Raw genomic sequence first — 17,384 nt, forward strand, 5'->3', positions numbered from 1 at the left:
AGTACACAGAATAAAATCAATATACATGAGTCCATACTAATACAGATTAATAATTGAATAAATAAATGGACAAGAAGGGACAACTCATCTTTACAGAAGGATTCCATTTATAAATGTAGAAGAAATTAGGAAAATAGAATATCATTATTATGCAAATGCCACAGTAATATTTGCTGTAGGTGAGAACCATTCATAGACACCAACATTAATCGGTGAAGCGACAAGAAGGGACAACTCATCTTTACAGAAGGATTCCATTTATAAATGTAGAAGAAATTAGGAAAATAGAATATCATTATTATGCAAGTGCCACAGTAATATTTGCTGTAGGTGAGAACCATTCATAGACACCAACATTAATCGGTGAAGCATGACAAGAAGCAAAATAGTCACACAATCTGAAAGTATCTCCTTCCAAGATATTTGTTAATTACAAAGAGAAAAATAGTAACTTTACAGTGGAGAATCCTGGCAGGCAACACTTTAGCTAAGTGATCGAGGTTAACATCACTATTATTAAGACATGTTGAAAACCACGGACCTCCTGGTACCATGCACTTGAAAAGGGATGACATCATTTCTGTGCTATTCTTGTGAAAAATGCACAATCTTGAGATCTCAATCTAATGTTGAGAAAACATCAGATAAACCCAAACTGAGAGACCTTCTATAAAATAGGTGACCAGTACTTTCCAAAAATGTTGATTTCATGAAAGTTAAAAATAGACCAAGGACTGTCACAGATTGGAAAAGCCAAGGAGACGTGAAACTAAATGGAACTTGGGATCCTGTATTTAGCTCTAGACTAGAAAAAGCACACAATTGGGAAAGCTGGTGAAATTCAATTATGTTGGTCATTTAATTAGCACTACAGTATCAATATTAATGTCTTAGTTTTGATCGTTGTACTATGGTTATTTAAGATATTACAGTGAAAAATTTTGCCTCAAATTATCTGAACATTTAACATTTTCAGGTCCCTAGAGCAATAAAAACTGCCGATGGTGAATACTAAGAAAACTACCAAGAAAAGAAGGCACCTTCAGTGCACTCGACTCACATTTTCAGGAACTAAACAACTAGCCAATATCCACACCCCCACCCCAAGTATTTTCAAATGTAGATTTATATTATGTGTTTGGGTTTACATACTAAATATATATGTGTCAAAATGTGTTTAAAAAAAAGATCAAGCTATTAGAGAAAGGTAGTAAAAGATATATGGATATTCTCTATTATTTTTGCCACTTTTCTATAAGCCTAAAATTAACTCAAAATAAAGCTTTTAAGATTTGCCTTAATAAGCCTTTTAAAAATAAAATGTTTAAGTTCTTACTTGAATGAAAGCATTCTATGTGTAAGTGGTGACTGGAGACCGAGTGAGTGCTCACCTTATTTCCCTCTGCACATCATGAGATGATGCCCCTTGGTTTTATTTCATTAAATTAGCAAAGTCATGAATCATTTTTGGGGTTATAAGCGATTAATAGTTTGAGATAGAAATCATTTCCTAAGGTGTCAGGGAAAATAGTCCTATTTATTTTGTTAGCTTTTTTCATTCAACACAAAATGTTCTTGGCCAATTCTTTCACAGAAATAATGCTTTGTGACTCCCTTCTAAAGTGAGACTTGAATAATGTTCGCTAAAACATGAATTATTGTGAGAAATAAGGAAAAATAATAAGAATAATTACCCATAATTGTATTAGAATGTTTACCATCTGTGAGACACTATAGTAAATAATATATGTAATCTCATCTAATAATAGTACCTTATATAATAGCAATCATCCATAATTTTTGTTTGGAAAATAGAATAATTCAATCAGGCCCCCTCACCTTGGGTCCAGTTGGGGGTGGGGCAGTGCATTCTTTGTAAATGAGTTGTGTGTGCGCGTGTGGTGCTGCCGTTCTGGCTGGCATTTACTGCCTTGGGCGTCCACCCTATACACGCCCATGCTCTCGAACCTCCAGTTCCAAGGACCTTTTTGCCAGTTGACCTGCATGTGAGGGGTCTGGTGACCCAGCCTGGCATGTGAGGGGTTTGGTGACCCAGCCTGGCATGTGAAGGGTTTGTGACCCGGTCTGGACAATGGGCTTGAGGGGTCTGTGATCTCCAGACCCAGCCCTAGCTCGATAATTGGCCCAGTCGGCAGGATTACAGGCAGGTAAAAGGTCTTGACAATTGTACAACATGGACATACTTGTTATTCAAGTTTTGACCTAATTCCTTTACATATTTTTTCAGTTAAAAATTCTCATGCTTTTCCATTATTTACAAGTTTACAAAAATGAATATTTTGTTAATTAGAAGAAAAAATAAGCATAGTTTTAAGTATGAAAAATAAAAATCGTATTAAAGACACATCATAAACAAAGATAACAACTAGAAAATATTTGCAACACATATTAAAAGCATTTTATTTCTCTAATATATACAAAATCTACAAATTCAGAAAATACATCGTCCTGATGGAAAAATGGGCAAAGGATATAGATAGCTAGTTTGCAGGATAGGAAGTAGAAACAGCTCTGAAAAGATGCACACTCTCACTTGTAATAAAATAGATGCAAATTGTAACTACACTGAAATACCATTTCTACCACAGTCAGAAAGTCCAATAACACACTGTGCTGGAGAGGAGGGTGGGGAAACAGCTTCACAAGATGCTGGTGAGAGTGTGGAGTGGAACAATTCCTAAAGAGAACAATTAGGCAATGTCAATAAAAATTATAAATTCAAGTGACCTTGATCCAGCAATTTCACTGCTAGAAAGTTATGGTACAGAAAATTATGGTATTCATGGATGTGAGATTATAAGTGTAAAATTATTTCTGAAAGCATTATTTGTACTAGAAAAAGACTGGAAACAACCTACATGTGTGTCAGTAGATGACTAATTAAATAAATTATGCTACATACTTCAAATTGATAGTATGCAGCCATAAGAAAGAATAAACTCCTTATACACTAATATTGAAAGATCTCAAAGACATATTGTTAAGTTAAAATAAAAAGTCAGGCACCAAAAGCACTGGCAACAAAAGAACAAGCAGGCAAATTGGACTACATCAAAATTTAAAACTTCTGTACATGAAAGGACACAATCAAAAGAGTGAAAAGGCAACCCAATGAATGGGAGAAAATACTTGCAAATGATGTATATGATGTGGTTAATGTCTAAAATATTTAAAGAACTCCTATAACTCAACAACAAAAATTTAAGTCAAACAATCCAATTAAAAAATGGACAAAAGACTTGAATAGACATTTTTCTAAAGAATGTATACAAATGGATGACAAGCACATGAAAAGACACTCAACACCACTAATCACTAGGGAAATCCCAATCAAAACCACAATGAGATACCACCTCCTGGCCATTAGGATGGTTACCATCAAACAAACAAACAAACCAAAAATAACAGGTTTTTGTAAGGATGTGGAGAAATTGGAACCTTTGTGCACTGTTGGTATGCATGTAAAATGGTGCAGCCACTATGGATAACAGTATGGAGATTCCTCAAAAAATTAAAAATAGAAATATCATATAATGTAGAAATCCCACTTCTAAGTATACACCCTGTCTTAGTTTTCTGTTGCTTATAACAGAATACCTGGAGCTGGGTAATTTATAAAGAAATGTAATTTATTCTTTACAGTTTTGGGGGCTGGGAGTCCAAAGTCAAAGGGTGTATCTGGTGAGGGCTTTCCTCCTGATGAGGACTCTGCAAGTCCTGAGGAGGTACAGGGCATCACATGGCAAGGGGGCTGAGCATTTCCACATCAACTCTTCCTTACCTTATAAAGCCACCAGTTCTACTCCCATGATAACCCATTAATCCATTAATCCATAAATGGATTAATCCATTTATGAGGTCAGAGCCTTCACAATCCAATCACCTCCTAAAGGCTCCACCTCTAAACACTGCCACATTGGGGATCAAGCTTCAACATGAGTTCTGGAGGGATCATTCAAACCAAAATAATCAAAAGGAGAAACTTGAAGAGATATTTGTACACATGCTTATAGCAGCATTATTTGCTATAGCCAAAGGGTAGATGTAACCCAAGTGTTCATTAACAGATGAATGGATGAACAAAATGTTGCATACAGATACAATGAAATATTCTTTAGACTTAAAAAGGAAGGAAATTCTTTTTTTTTTTTTTGTCTTTTTCCGTGTCCGGCAACGGGATCGCAACCCTCGGTGCTGCCCCCGCGCCTCACTCAGCCAGCGAGCGGGAACCGGCCTGCATGTGGGATCCGAACCCTCGGCGGGAGCGCCTCCGCACCTCCCAAGCAGCGCACTAGCGCAGTGCGCCACTGGGCCGGCCCAAAAAGGAAGGAAATTCTGACAGAAGCTGCAACATGGATGAGCCTTGAGGACATTACACTAAGTGAAATAAACCAGTCACAGCAGGATAAATACTATATAATTCCACTTATATGAGATACCTATAGCAGTCAAATACATATAGATAGAAAGTAGAATTGTGGTTGCTAGGGACTGGGGAAAGAAAAGGAGAATTGTTTAATCGGTTCGGAGTTCCAGTTTATGCAAGATGAAAAGCATTATGGAGATGGATGGTGGTGACGGCTGCACACCAATGTGAATGTACTTAGTGCCACTTAACTGAATACTTAAAAATGGTTAAGATGGCAAATTTTATATGTATTTTATCACTTTTTTTTTAAAGTGAGGGTACAGAAGTGTGTATAGTATGCTACTGTGATGGTTACTTTTATGAGTCACCTTGGAGGGTGTTTTTCATGAGATTTACATTTAAATTGGTGAACTTTGGGTAAAGCAGATTGCCTTTCATAATGTGGATGGGCTTTCTTCAACCAGTGGAAGGCCTGAATAAAACAAGAAGACTGGCCTTCAAGAGCAAGAGAAAAGATTCTCAGCAGGTGGCCTTTGGACCTCATCTGCATCGTCAGCTCTCCAGAGTCTCCAGGCTGCCAGCCTTCAGACTGGAACTGCACCATCTACCCTCCTGGGTCTTGAGTCTGCGGACCCACATGGCAGAGTTTGGACCTCCCAGCCTCCACAATCGTATGAGCCAATTCCTTATTCTCTCTCTTTCTGTGTGTGTGTGTGTGTGTATATTTATAAAACAGTCATGTACCACATAATGTTTTGGCTAATGATGAACTGCATATATGGTGGTGGTCCCATGAGATTACAATGGCTCTACCATATAGCCTAGGTGTGTAGGAGGCTTTAACATCTAGGTTTGTGTAAGCACACTCTATAATGTTTGCACAATGACAAAATCATTTCTCAGAATGCATTCCCACTGTTAAGTGACATGTGACTGACTGTACACACACACACACACACACACGCACACACACACATCCTCCTGTTAGTTCTGTTTCTCTGGAGAATGCTAACACAGCTACCGTTTGAGTACAAAGAAAAGAAAGAATTAATATTTGTTTGCATATGCATCACTTTTACCCAGAAGAATAGGTGGACTGTAGTCCTATTGATTACCACTGACCCATCCCACTTTCAGCACTGTCCTCCTATTGGACACTGGGCTCCAAGTTGATTCTCATTTCCATAACCTGGAGAAGGCCCTCCTCAAACCCATCCCACACCATCCTCTCTATTTTGATGTGGTCAATGTACTTTAAAACACTATAACAAAGAGAAAGTTGTTTTGCTTAAGGTAAACTTTAGGGGAGTCATTATCTGGAATTCATATTTCCTAGCATTTTATCAGAAAGGCCACTCTATAGAGGCTGACACTATAAGGTGTTACATGTGTTTATCTACCCTCAGCCCCAGAAACTTAATTGGCACAATGTCAGAAATGAGCTTTCACTGGTGAAATGAGTGACTTAATTAGCACAATGAGTATTAGAAATAGGATTTTTAACGGTGAAATTCATTCAATTTAAGATACAGAAATTGGCTAAAATAATTTAGAGACATTCCACAACCTTACATATGCAGGACATTAGAATGTAGCAATCTCTTTCCCTCTGTCTTTTAGCATATCTGTGGAATGCAGTCATGAAATGACCCTGGGTCTAGCCATGATTCCAGAGGACATTACCTAACTCCTTCATCTATTTCTAGGTAGTTCTGTCAGCCTTGGATAAACCTTTCATGCCAGGTATGGTCAGAACATCTAAAAGGACCTAGAACTGGGATACCTATGAGCTTAGAGAACACTATATAAACCATTTTTGTGCCTACTCGTGAAAATAATTTGTCCTATAAGTTTTATACAGGTACACAATTCAGCATCATATTGTTTTATTTGTAACAAATTATTTGGTAGCAAGATTGGAAAGAGAAGGCATTTTTGAAAGCTACTGCTTTCAACCCGAAGAATCCTAGTAGTTGTGAGTGACCAAACTGGCTAGTCATTTCTGGGAATTTAGAAAGCCACAAGCAAACTGAGTTGAGATGCATGCTCAGAAAAGTCCTGAGAAGACCTCAAGCTTTCTTCTTCTTTTTTTTTTTTTTTTAAAGATGACCAGTAGGGGCATCTTAACCCTTGGCTTGATGTTGTCAGCACCACGCTCAGCCAGTGAGTGAACCGGCCATCCCTATATAGAATCCGAACCCATGGCCTTGGTGTTAACAGCACCACACTCTCCCGAGTGAGCCACGGGCCGGCCCAGACCTCAAGCTTTCACCTTGGGCTGATCCCTAAGCTCAGACAGAGCAAGCCTGGTTAAATGATTAAAGAGTGCCCCATGACAGAGCCAATCTGAAAAGTTGGAGAGTGGTGTTTCTCTTTTTTCTTTTCTTGTTGTGTATGTGTGTGTGTGTGTGTTTGTGTGTATGTGTGAGCACGTGTGTTTTTTTTCAGCTCCTGAAATTCAATGAAGTCTCTGTCAAAACAGCTGAACAAAAGCTAAAGGAACAGAAACTTCAGTGACCACACGTCAAGAAAAGTCTTTGTAAAAATACTTTCAAAGTCTCAAATCCAATGAACTACAACAGCTTTGAACAATCAAAAAACAGTATCAGCAAACCTTAGAAAAAGGGAAAAATATGATTTTTGTAATTACCACATTATAGTGGCCACACAACCAATTTAAAACAAGCAAACATACAAAGAAAACAACACAAGGCATACAGAGAAAGAGTGAAATATGATTCAACTAAATGAACAAAATAAATTGACAGAAACTGTCCCTGAGGAAGCCCAGACATCAGACTTACCAAAGACTTTAAAACAACTGTCGTAAATATGCTCAAAGAGCTAAGGGAAAACGTGGACAAAGAACAAAAGGAGATCAGGGAAATGATATAAGAACAAAATGAGAATATTAGCAAGAGATAGAAATTATTAAAAGGAACCAAACAGAAATTTTTTATTTTTTGGTGGTGGTGGCTGGCCAGTAAGGGGATCTGAACCCTTGTGCTTGGTGTTATCAGCACCATGCTTTACCAATTGAGCTAACTGGCCAGCCCCAAAACAGAAATTATTGAGGTAAAAAGTACAATAACTGAATTTAAAAATTCACTGGAGGGGTTCTACAGCAGACTTGAGCAAACTGAAGAAGGAATCAGCACACTTGAAGAGAGGTCTACTGAAACTTTTTCCTTGAGGAACAGAAAGAAAAATGAATGAAGAAAAGTAAATAGAGCCTAGGGGACTTGTGGGACACTGTTATGGACTGCATGTTTGTGTCTCCCCCAAACTCATATGTTGGAGTCATAACCCCCACTGTGGCTATATATGGAGTAAGGAAGTAATTAAGGTTAAATGAGGTCATCAGGGTGAGGCCCTGATCTAATAAAATTAGATCAGATCAGATCAGAGTCCAAAGAACAAACACCCATAAGGTGTTATAAATTGCTCCTTTTATCTAGAAAATTTGTAGCTTCCTTAGAATAAGTTCCTGCCTTCATGATGCTTACATGCTAACAGAAGCAGAGCTCTTAAACAAATAATATATAAAATAATTTCTGACTGTGATAAGTACTGACAGAGTAATGGAATGAAGAGCAATGAATATAGTGGCTTCCTTTTTCTTTAGAGCGGACAGTTACAGGAGGGCTCTCTCAAGAAGTGATTGTAGTCTATGAAGACTGGGGTAAGGTTAGCAAGATGTTCTGCATCAGCTGAGGGTGAAGGAAGGACCTTCAGGCTGTTGGAAGTTGGCCTCTGGACAGGAAGGGCAATGGTGTCTGTCATAGGCTTTAAGGATAGGGAAAATGTGGCCACAGAAAAAAATCCAGTGTGACTGGAGTGTCCTGAATTAGTCATGGGATCTCAGAGCAGACAGGTCAGATCCCATAGCATTTTAATTATGAATATTAAGGCATTTCTATTTTAAGTAGAATAGGCAACTGTTGAAAAGTTTTGAGAAACAAGATAATGTAAAGGATTCATAAAACAAATGTACCTCATAGGGCCTGGTTTTCCAAAGCCTTGCAGTTTCAAATATTGACCTTGCAAAGGACAGGAAATCTCCACAGGCTATTGAGTCTCTGTTGCAAGATAAGAATTGTAACACAGCAAGGTTGCTGGCTCAAAGACAGAAAAGTTATTAATTGATATGTAAAGTTACTAAAAAGCTGCTGAAAGGAAAAGGAATGTTTCCTAAATCAAGCCTTTGTTAGTGGATCACTTAATTGGCTAACAGAATGTCATCTGACTTGTTTTTATTGAATGTTACCAACTTCTATTGTAAAACTTGTTAAACTGTACTTAGCAAAACCCCACCTATGTCTCTTCCTATAACTTCTTGGTCTGGAGAATAAATGCAGGAAGAGAACCCCAATTCATGGTTAATTTCCCAAATGGAAGAAATGCCTTGCGCTTGAGGAAGTTCTGGGATATTAACCCCTTTCTGGGGCTTCTCACTGCTCAAAAGAGATGGGCTTTGAGTAATCTTTGGTGGCTCCATCACCCAGGGAAAAGAGATGGGTTTTGAGTAATCTCAGTGGCTCTGTTACCTAGGGGAAAAAGGGTGACAAATCCGTGGGAGGCAAAGCAACAAGATAATGCCAATTTTTATAATGACATTGCCAAATTAGAGTTATGTGATTTGCTTTAAAAAGACCAATCCCAGTATTTAGGTGTAGAGGGAATCATGTGTGGTACTTACTCTCAAAATTTGATGAGAAACAGAATATTTACATAATCTCATAGTATCTCCCCACAAGGTACTTATTAATTACAAAAGAAAAAAAAGTAGTAATCTACAATGTAGGAGCCTGGCAGACACTATGAGTGATCAAGGCTAAATTCACCAGCAAGGGACAAATCAACACCATGTGCCTCCTGATCTGATGCACTGAGGAGGACACAGCACCACTTCTGTGGCATTCCTGCCAAAATTGTACACCCAGAATATACTCAGAGACATCAGACAAAACCAAATGGAGTGGCATTTTACAAAAGAACTGGCCTGTACGCTTCAAAAATGTCAAGGTCACAAAAAATGAAAAAAGACTGAGTAATGTTCCAGAATGAAGGAGACTAGAGACATGAAAACTAAATTCAACTTATGATCCTGAAACAGAAACATGTTTTTAATTTTAAAATTTTTGCTATAAAGAACATTATAGAGACAAATAGTGAAATCTCACTGTCTGTAGGTTAGGTAATAGTATTATTATTATTATTTTTTTGTCTTTTTGTCTTTTTTCCGTGTCCGGCAATGGATCGCAACCCTCAGTGTTGCCCCCGTACTGGACCGGGGACCGGCGACGGGATCGCAAGCCTTGGCGTTGCTCCCGCGCCTCGCTCAGCCAGTGAGCGGGAGCCGGTCTGTACGTGGGATCCGAACCCTCGGACGGGAGCGCTGCCGCGCTTCCCAAGCGGCGCACTATCCAGTGCGCCACCGGGCCGGCCCCTAGTATTATTTTTTTTTGATTATGTTACGACATTTTTTAGTGATTATGTAGGGTAATGTCATTGTTTTTTAGGATATACACTGTTTTTAGGGTATCCTGCTGCAATTTACTCTCAAACTATTTTAAAAAACTATATAGAATTGTATTAGTCAGTTTTCTATTGCTTATAACAGAATACCTAAAACTGGATAATTTATAAAGAAACAAAATTTATTTCTTACAATTTCAGAGGCTTCGAAGTCCACAGTCCAGGGGGCGCATCTGGTGAGGGCCATCTTCTGCATGGGACCTCTCTACAGAGTCCCATGGCAAAACAGCATATCACACGGTGAGGATTTCCCACCCTCTTAACACTTACAATGGGGATCAACCTTCAATGAGTTTTGGGGAAGACAATCCACAGTAAGAATGATAAAAACAAATTTGAAAAATGTTAACATTAAAGAAATGTTTGAAAAATGGTATGTGGAAATTATACTATTCTTGTAGCATTTGCGTAACTCTAAAATTTCAAAGTAAAAGTTTTAAAAATTGAATTACAGGGCTGGCTGGTTAGCTCAATTGGTTAGAGCATGGTGTTATAACACCAAGGTCAAGGATTTGGATCCCCATACCAGCCACCCCCCCAAAAAAAAATATAAGCTGAAATTGTATTCTTAGTAAGAAAAACCCACACTCTCCTTGTTTCTGTTCACAGTAACAACAGCTAATATTCACTGAGCACTTACTGGGTGCCAGCCGCTGTCCTAAGCACTGCACATTTTGAGTAAGTGGTGAATAGGACTTAAAGCCAGGTGGTCTTGCACTCGCACTCTCAATCTTAATACCACAAACCACCTTACACATGTGTGGAAAATGCTCTTCAGCCCAAAGCAGTGCTATCGATTCTGCCCTGACCTACTTGAGTGTAGATTGTGCTCCATGATGAGATCATAAGGCACACCCTCCAGGGGAGATGTATCAGAATTTAGGGCCAGGGCTGTAATTTGGACACATCCTCCTACTTCACATCTAAGGTCTCAGATTTCAAGAATGCCATGACTTTTATACCTTTGCCCTCCCTTCATCGGAGTTAATTCTCCTTACAAATATTTAACAGGCAGCCAGTGCCATGCACTGCACTAAGGAAATATGTCCATCCCTGCTCTCAGGAAACCTACAGACCAGTGTGTAGGTTATAGGTGTAAACAGGAAGTTTACTGAATCACTGTGATGGAATCTGCCAACAGGACAGCCACATTATTTTCATTCAACTAAAATCCCCTTAAAGTCAAACTATGTATATCCATCCACTGTTGTACATACCTTCATCTTGGTATCAAATTACAAGATTTAGAAAAATATTACTAATGTATAAACTTCAGGGAGAAAATATTAGTCAAATATCTAGAGTACACACTTTCTCAGGCTGATTCAGGCACTGTGGATACACATTATCTAATTTCAAATATAAACACAGCTTTCAATCTTCTAGCCATTATTGCAGGCTGAGAATTTGAGAATGTCTTTATTTACTGCATCAATTTTGTAACTGCACAAAACTGTCAGGGGATCAGCCCTTGAACTTTGTGCCACCTTGATCTAGTGGAAGTGATTTTTTTTTTTGTCTTTTTTTTGTGTCCGGCAACAGATCGCAACCCTCAGTGTCGCGCCCGTACCAGACCAGGACCGGCAACGGGATCGCAACCCTCGGTGTTGCACCCGCACCTCGCTTAGCCAGTGAGCGGGAACCGGTCTGTATGTGGGATCCGAACCCTCAGTGGGAGCGCTGCCCTGCTCCCAAGCGGCGCACTGTAGCAGTGCGCCACCGGGCCGGCCCGGAAGTGATTTTTTTATATATATTAGTTTATAATCACAAAAGTAGGGACTCTTTTGGTGGCCTTATTCAGTATGCAGTTTAGGGGTAAAGTCAAGAGAGCTACTTTTCACTGTAGCCATAAGACGTTCCTGTCACCTTCAGGTGCCTTTGCCCAAAAAAGCCTGCATAAAGTGTAACTTCTAGGATAACAGTGTGTGCTGTTCAGTTTGTCAGAGTCAAGCTCAAAGGCAGCCTAAAGACCAGTTACCTTTGAGCAACTAGAGCTGGGAATACATTTCCAGTCTGAAAAACATGTGGTGTGACAACAGTCAACAGATTCCAAATTCTCTGCTCACTGGAGCATTTGTAGAGTAACCTATCATGGGAGATACAGGAAGCCTTCTCTGCATGTTTTTGGAAGCCAGAGCAGTGTCCAAAAGTGATGAATAGAGTTATATCCCGAGTTGGAGCCTGATGTGGTATAGGTAAAGTTCTAAAGTGAGAAGACTCAGCTGTGTTAATTCCAGCTTCACCTGCTGCTTTCGGACTTCAGACAAGTCATGAGACTTCTTGCTCCTCCATCCGTGAAAGGAGACCTCCGATTCTACCAGGTGGCTGTGAGGGTGATATGTGAAAGCATCTCCTATACAGTAGCTCATGGAGGAAACCTCTCTAGCAAAACCACTAGGTCAAGTCATGCACCCTTGGTGAAGCCCTGACCTAAATGCTGCCTCCTTTAAAATATACCATTCCAACACAAATACTTCAGTGCTATTTAAATAATTAGACCTATCATTTCCTGTGAATACTTTATTATTTTTATTTTTGGCCAGTATGGGGAACTGAACCCTTGTGTTACAAGGCCATGCTCTGACCAGCTGAGCTAACTGGCAGCCTCCTGTGGATGGTTTATTAATGAGTAATGATTCTAATACTAAAAAAAGGCCTAACTCATACAATAACTTAAATGTTTTGGGGATTACTGATTATAGTAGTCTGTACATATAAGACTTCAGCCTAGGGTGGTTTTATAATAACTGCTAGGATTTAATTGATATTTGAACAAAATGAAATTCATTATATTATAAAATACATTATTTCTTTTATGATCTATAAAGTACTTACCATTATGAATTTCCATGAATGTAGTGTTTAGTGAAGTTTTTTTCTTAACGTAAGATAATGCCAAATAACCAACTATTATTCTATCATTTATTTAGGAAAAAGTTTTACATATTAGGATAAAGTAGGAATAATCAAAACTAAAATTTAGTAATTTCCAACCACTCAATCCTGATTTAATAGGAGCCATGAGAACAGCCTCTAAAAAGAATTACACTTGAGTGCTATAAAAGGGAGAAAGGATCTCATCTGCATCACTTCACACTGATATGCCCCGGCCACGTCTGTTATCTCGTACTACAGTATCCCCAAGCATATGCACAAATGCCATTGGAAAGACTAGCACAAAAACCACGGCCTAAACTGCCATCTTCAAAGAAGACTGACATGCTGCTATCTGTATGTACATACAGATTAAAAGTGCTGCTGCTCAGAAACAGCACTTTAATTAAGGAAATGATCTCTACTGTATGTTTATAAATTGGCATAGTATTTTTATTTTAAATGTTTTTTAAAAAATGGAAACATCCACTTCATTGAGAGAATTGAACCCAGGTTAGAACATTTTTATGTAGCCAAATAATGACTTTCAGAATCCATGTATGCTGAGCTCACTGGCCCACAGGTCACGCACAGCACTGCTCACTATAGCATTAGAGCAAGCGAACAGTTTTCCCAGTCACTGTCAAGAAGTCGTCATCAGCCAAGGCACGTCGAGCTTCTTCAAACATATCTTTGGTAATTGCCTTTGGGGAAGAGAAGGAAAATAAGTATTTTCTATGTCCAACCCTCTCCTGACTGTTAGAGACACAATCACCTTAATGTTAAAGCACCACCCAGAGTCGTTTTCCCTTTTGGGTGGTTATACACATTCCTTAAGCTCTAAATCAGGGGTGGCAAACATTTTCTGTAAAGGGCCAGATGGTAAATACTGTGGGCTTGGTGTCTGTGCAATCCCATTTTAACTACTGAACTCTGTCCACACAGTGACGGTGCAGCTGTGGATAGTAATGTAAGGGCGTTATGAAAGCAGGCGAAGAGCTGGTTTACCCATGTAGTTCTTTTTAATGAACTCACCTTACTCACAAAAGGGTACCTGAATATTTCAACCCCCAAACAAGTTCATCCACACAGAAAAACTCTGAAAGGAGTATAACTAAATTTTAATTATGATTATTTCTTAATGGGCTTATGAATGATCTTACTGTTCTTCTTTATTCTTGTCTACATTTATTAGTTAAACAATGAAGAAAAACAAACAAAAAAGCAAGAAAAAAAACCCCCATAAGCAATATTAAGGAAAAAGAGAACTTAAACAAAAAATACATTTAAACACTTACTATGTCAGATTGTCTCCGAATGTCTTCAAAAAGTTGCTGGTATTTTAGAGCTGGTGTTTTGCCCTTAGATAAAATAAGTTTTTTCAGCGCTTCAGCTAATTCTTCTTTCCGTTTAACGAGAGGTGGCACTCATTCCTGATTTACAAAATCAATAAAAATATTTCTGCTATTAGAGAGCGGAATGTTTCAAATTCCCATAAACATTCCTTTAGTAGCATCACCAAGAAAGGTAAAGAGTACAGTGGCTGAATGCCAAAATACATCCAAAAGCAAAGTCAGTTTTAAATTCTCTGCTGTTTAAAAATGTCTGTAATCCAGTAGCTGCTACTTTCCAATGACACATAGTCTATGTAATCTGTACAGGATGCAGTCACTGTCTATTGAAATACTAACTACTACTTAGAAATGGGTTAACATGTGCATGTAGACAGCAGGGGAGAAGGGAGAATCCCCTTAAGATTACATACAAAATACTGTATGTATTAGTGTATATTTTATCAGGAGAAGATTGGGGACAACTTTCATCAGATTCTCAAAGGAGTCTTGATCCAAAAAAGGTTAGGAACTTCTGCTTCAAATGACTTAACCATTAGCTTAAACTGAAATGTCAACTATTTCCATATTTAAATAATTCTCAACGTAAATAACAAACCTGTAGTAAGAATAGATATGTCCACAATGCCAGTGCGGGGGTCAGTTGCAGACTGCTTCAGAGCCTCACGATGGAGGCGTTTGGCCTCTTCCACATCAATTGCTTCAACTTTGTTTGAAAATCGTACTTTAGCATGGGCTTCTGCTAAGCGAATTAACGATTCCAGCTGTCGAGGGTACGCAGAAACCATTCCTCGGCTACTGCCGATCTTCCTCATGTCTACATAAGCCTAGTGCAGGTAGAAAAACAAAAGCAAAACCCCTTGGTGACAATAACCTAGATTCATGGTTTTTTTTTTGTTGTTGTTGTTTTGTTTTGTTTTTAAAGGGCAGCTGGCCAGGTACGGGGATCCAAACTCTTGTTGTGGTTGAACTTTGAACAGTTAGGGTTCCCTTAAATAAAGTGAACTGCCTGTCTGCCACATGGAGGTCCTAAAAGGGAATCAAAAAGTCAGACCTAGCCCTCGCCTCAGAGCTCATCAAGACTAACACAGACAGACCATAGAAATCCGGGGAGGACTTCAATGTCTAGTATGCAGTGATGGTTGGAAGTATTCTGACTGGGAGATCTCTGGGAACACTTCTTGGAGAAGGCAGTATCTGATGTAGCTTTGAGGAACAGAGCCGGGCATGATGTGGCAGATGGGGACACTGACATGTGGGGTGACGAGCTGGCTGTGGTTAGAGCAGAGAAAGATTCAGAGGGCCTGTCTGGAAAAGTGCTCAGGCACTAACCCCAATCTACACCCTTAGTTAGGAGCCCATTTGGTGAGGGACGTAAAGGATTACTGGGGTAACATTATGAAGGTAAGTTGTGTTAATTCTTTATACAGATGGACATAATTTCATTCCTTCATGAACAACCCTCAAGAATACAATACAAAAGGAAAATTACATATCATCTGCAACTTTCATTTGAGCATTTTCAGGAGCTCAGTTAGGATGTAGAGCCCATCAAGGCACTGGGAATCTTCTTTAAATCACAATGCTCGAATAAATGTGCTATCATGCACTGCTGCCCATGTACAAGCACAGTGAAAAGTGAACCTTAAATACTTACCACTCATTTCGTTTTTTACAGAGATGACTTGTCCGGAGTTACAAAGTCACTAAGTAGCATCACCTGTATTTGAACTCAGGTCTTTTGATCTTAAATTCATTATGCTTACAGGTTATTTAAATATAAAATGTGTGTCTTTATATTTAATGGCACTATCTACATAAATGAATTCTTTCCCCCTTTGTACAACATTTAGAAAAGTCAAATTTACAACACATGTGAAAACAGTAAATACAGAAAACGGTATGCTATTCTTAAAGTAATTAATGTTTTAGAGGGGATGACCAGCTGACTACATTAATGCTTTTGGCTACAGGCTCAGTAAAAGCTTTCTGCAGGCCTGGTTACCTCGATGAGAGCTTGGCTAGCCTCCTCGCTCAACCAAGGCGTGATGGCGCTGTGCGCATAGGCGATGTAGTCCTTCAGTACTGCCATGTCCAGGAACTCCTCCTCCACCTGCTCCTCGCTCTGGTAGTACAGTGCCACCAGGTGGTGGGCCAGACGCCTGTCATAGGCTTCATCCCGAGGATCCAACATGAGGAAGATCAAATCAAACCTGAGAAAAGGGAGTAAAAACACTATTTTCCTGCTTGGGACACCAACATACCTACACACAAAACTAAGTACATAGGTGTGTACACAGTGAAGGTGTGCCTCACGAGGCCCCTGGGAGGACAGGCATCTTCCTTCCCATCAAGGAGGGGGCTTTGGGCTGATCCCACCCCTCAGGTCTTTCCAGGAGCCACGGGGCACCAAACAGCTGAGTCACAGAAGTACTTCCCTCAGGAAAATGTTATGTAATTTTGAGATGAAGATTTGAATGAAAACACATTCAATTGTTTTAGGAAAAAAAACTATCTGATAAACTCAAGTTATTAAAATCAAAACTCCATTTATGAAATAGACCAACACTGGCAGTGAGGCTGAGAAAAAGTGTGAATTATCTGGCTCTGCTTTAACAAATCTAATCTTTCAGAACCTTATCTACTGTACAAAGCTGTTCTCTACACTTTGTTGATTCTCCATAGTGGCTTTAAGATTGAGAGATAAGAGTTGTGAGAGATAGTCACCTGGAAAAGATGTCAAGGAGAAACATCTGAGTTGCTTCAAAAAACAAATGAATGTTAAGACACTACCTACAGTTGGGCAGAAAACACATAATAATCCTTGCTATGAAAACCCTTGACCAACCAAATTGGAAACATTTTGCATTACACTGAAGAGTTTATATTAGCAGTTGCTGAATCTTAGTATTTCCTTCTCAATCTCACCCTGAAAATTCTACAAATGAGCAAAATAAAATCATCTGTTTTATAAAAATGTTTTAATACCTTGATAATAACGTATGAGGGAGCTGGATGTTTTCGATGGTGGTTTTTTTAGGATTCCATTGAGACTCAATGGGATTTGCTGCTGCTAGGACAGAAGTGCGTGCGTTGAGCTGACAGATGATCCCCGCCTATCAGAGAAAGCAGTGCAGTCAGAGCCTCTTCTTGCTGTTGGCAGGAACAAGTTCACCAGATCTCCTACTAAACCCACATGCTCTCTGCTATTTTTCTGTAGTCTGAGAGCC

The 17,384-nt window shown here is 39.1% G+C and overlaps 1 pseudogene; it reads right to left on the bottom strand.

Moving 5' to 3' along the window:
- Positions 1 to 12,836: 12,836 nt before the first annotated feature.
- Positions 12,837 to 17,384, bottom strand: part of LOC103607440 — a 10,711-nt pseudogene continuing 6,163 nt past the window's right edge.

Source organism: Galeopterus variegatus, unplaced genomic scaffold (genome assembly GCF_000696425.1).
Source record: "Galeopterus variegatus unplaced genomic scaffold, G_variegatus-3.0.2 Scaffold7425, whole genome shotgun sequence".
Lineage (NCBI taxonomy): Eukaryota > Metazoa > Chordata > Mammalia > Dermoptera > Cynocephalidae > Galeopterus > Galeopterus variegatus.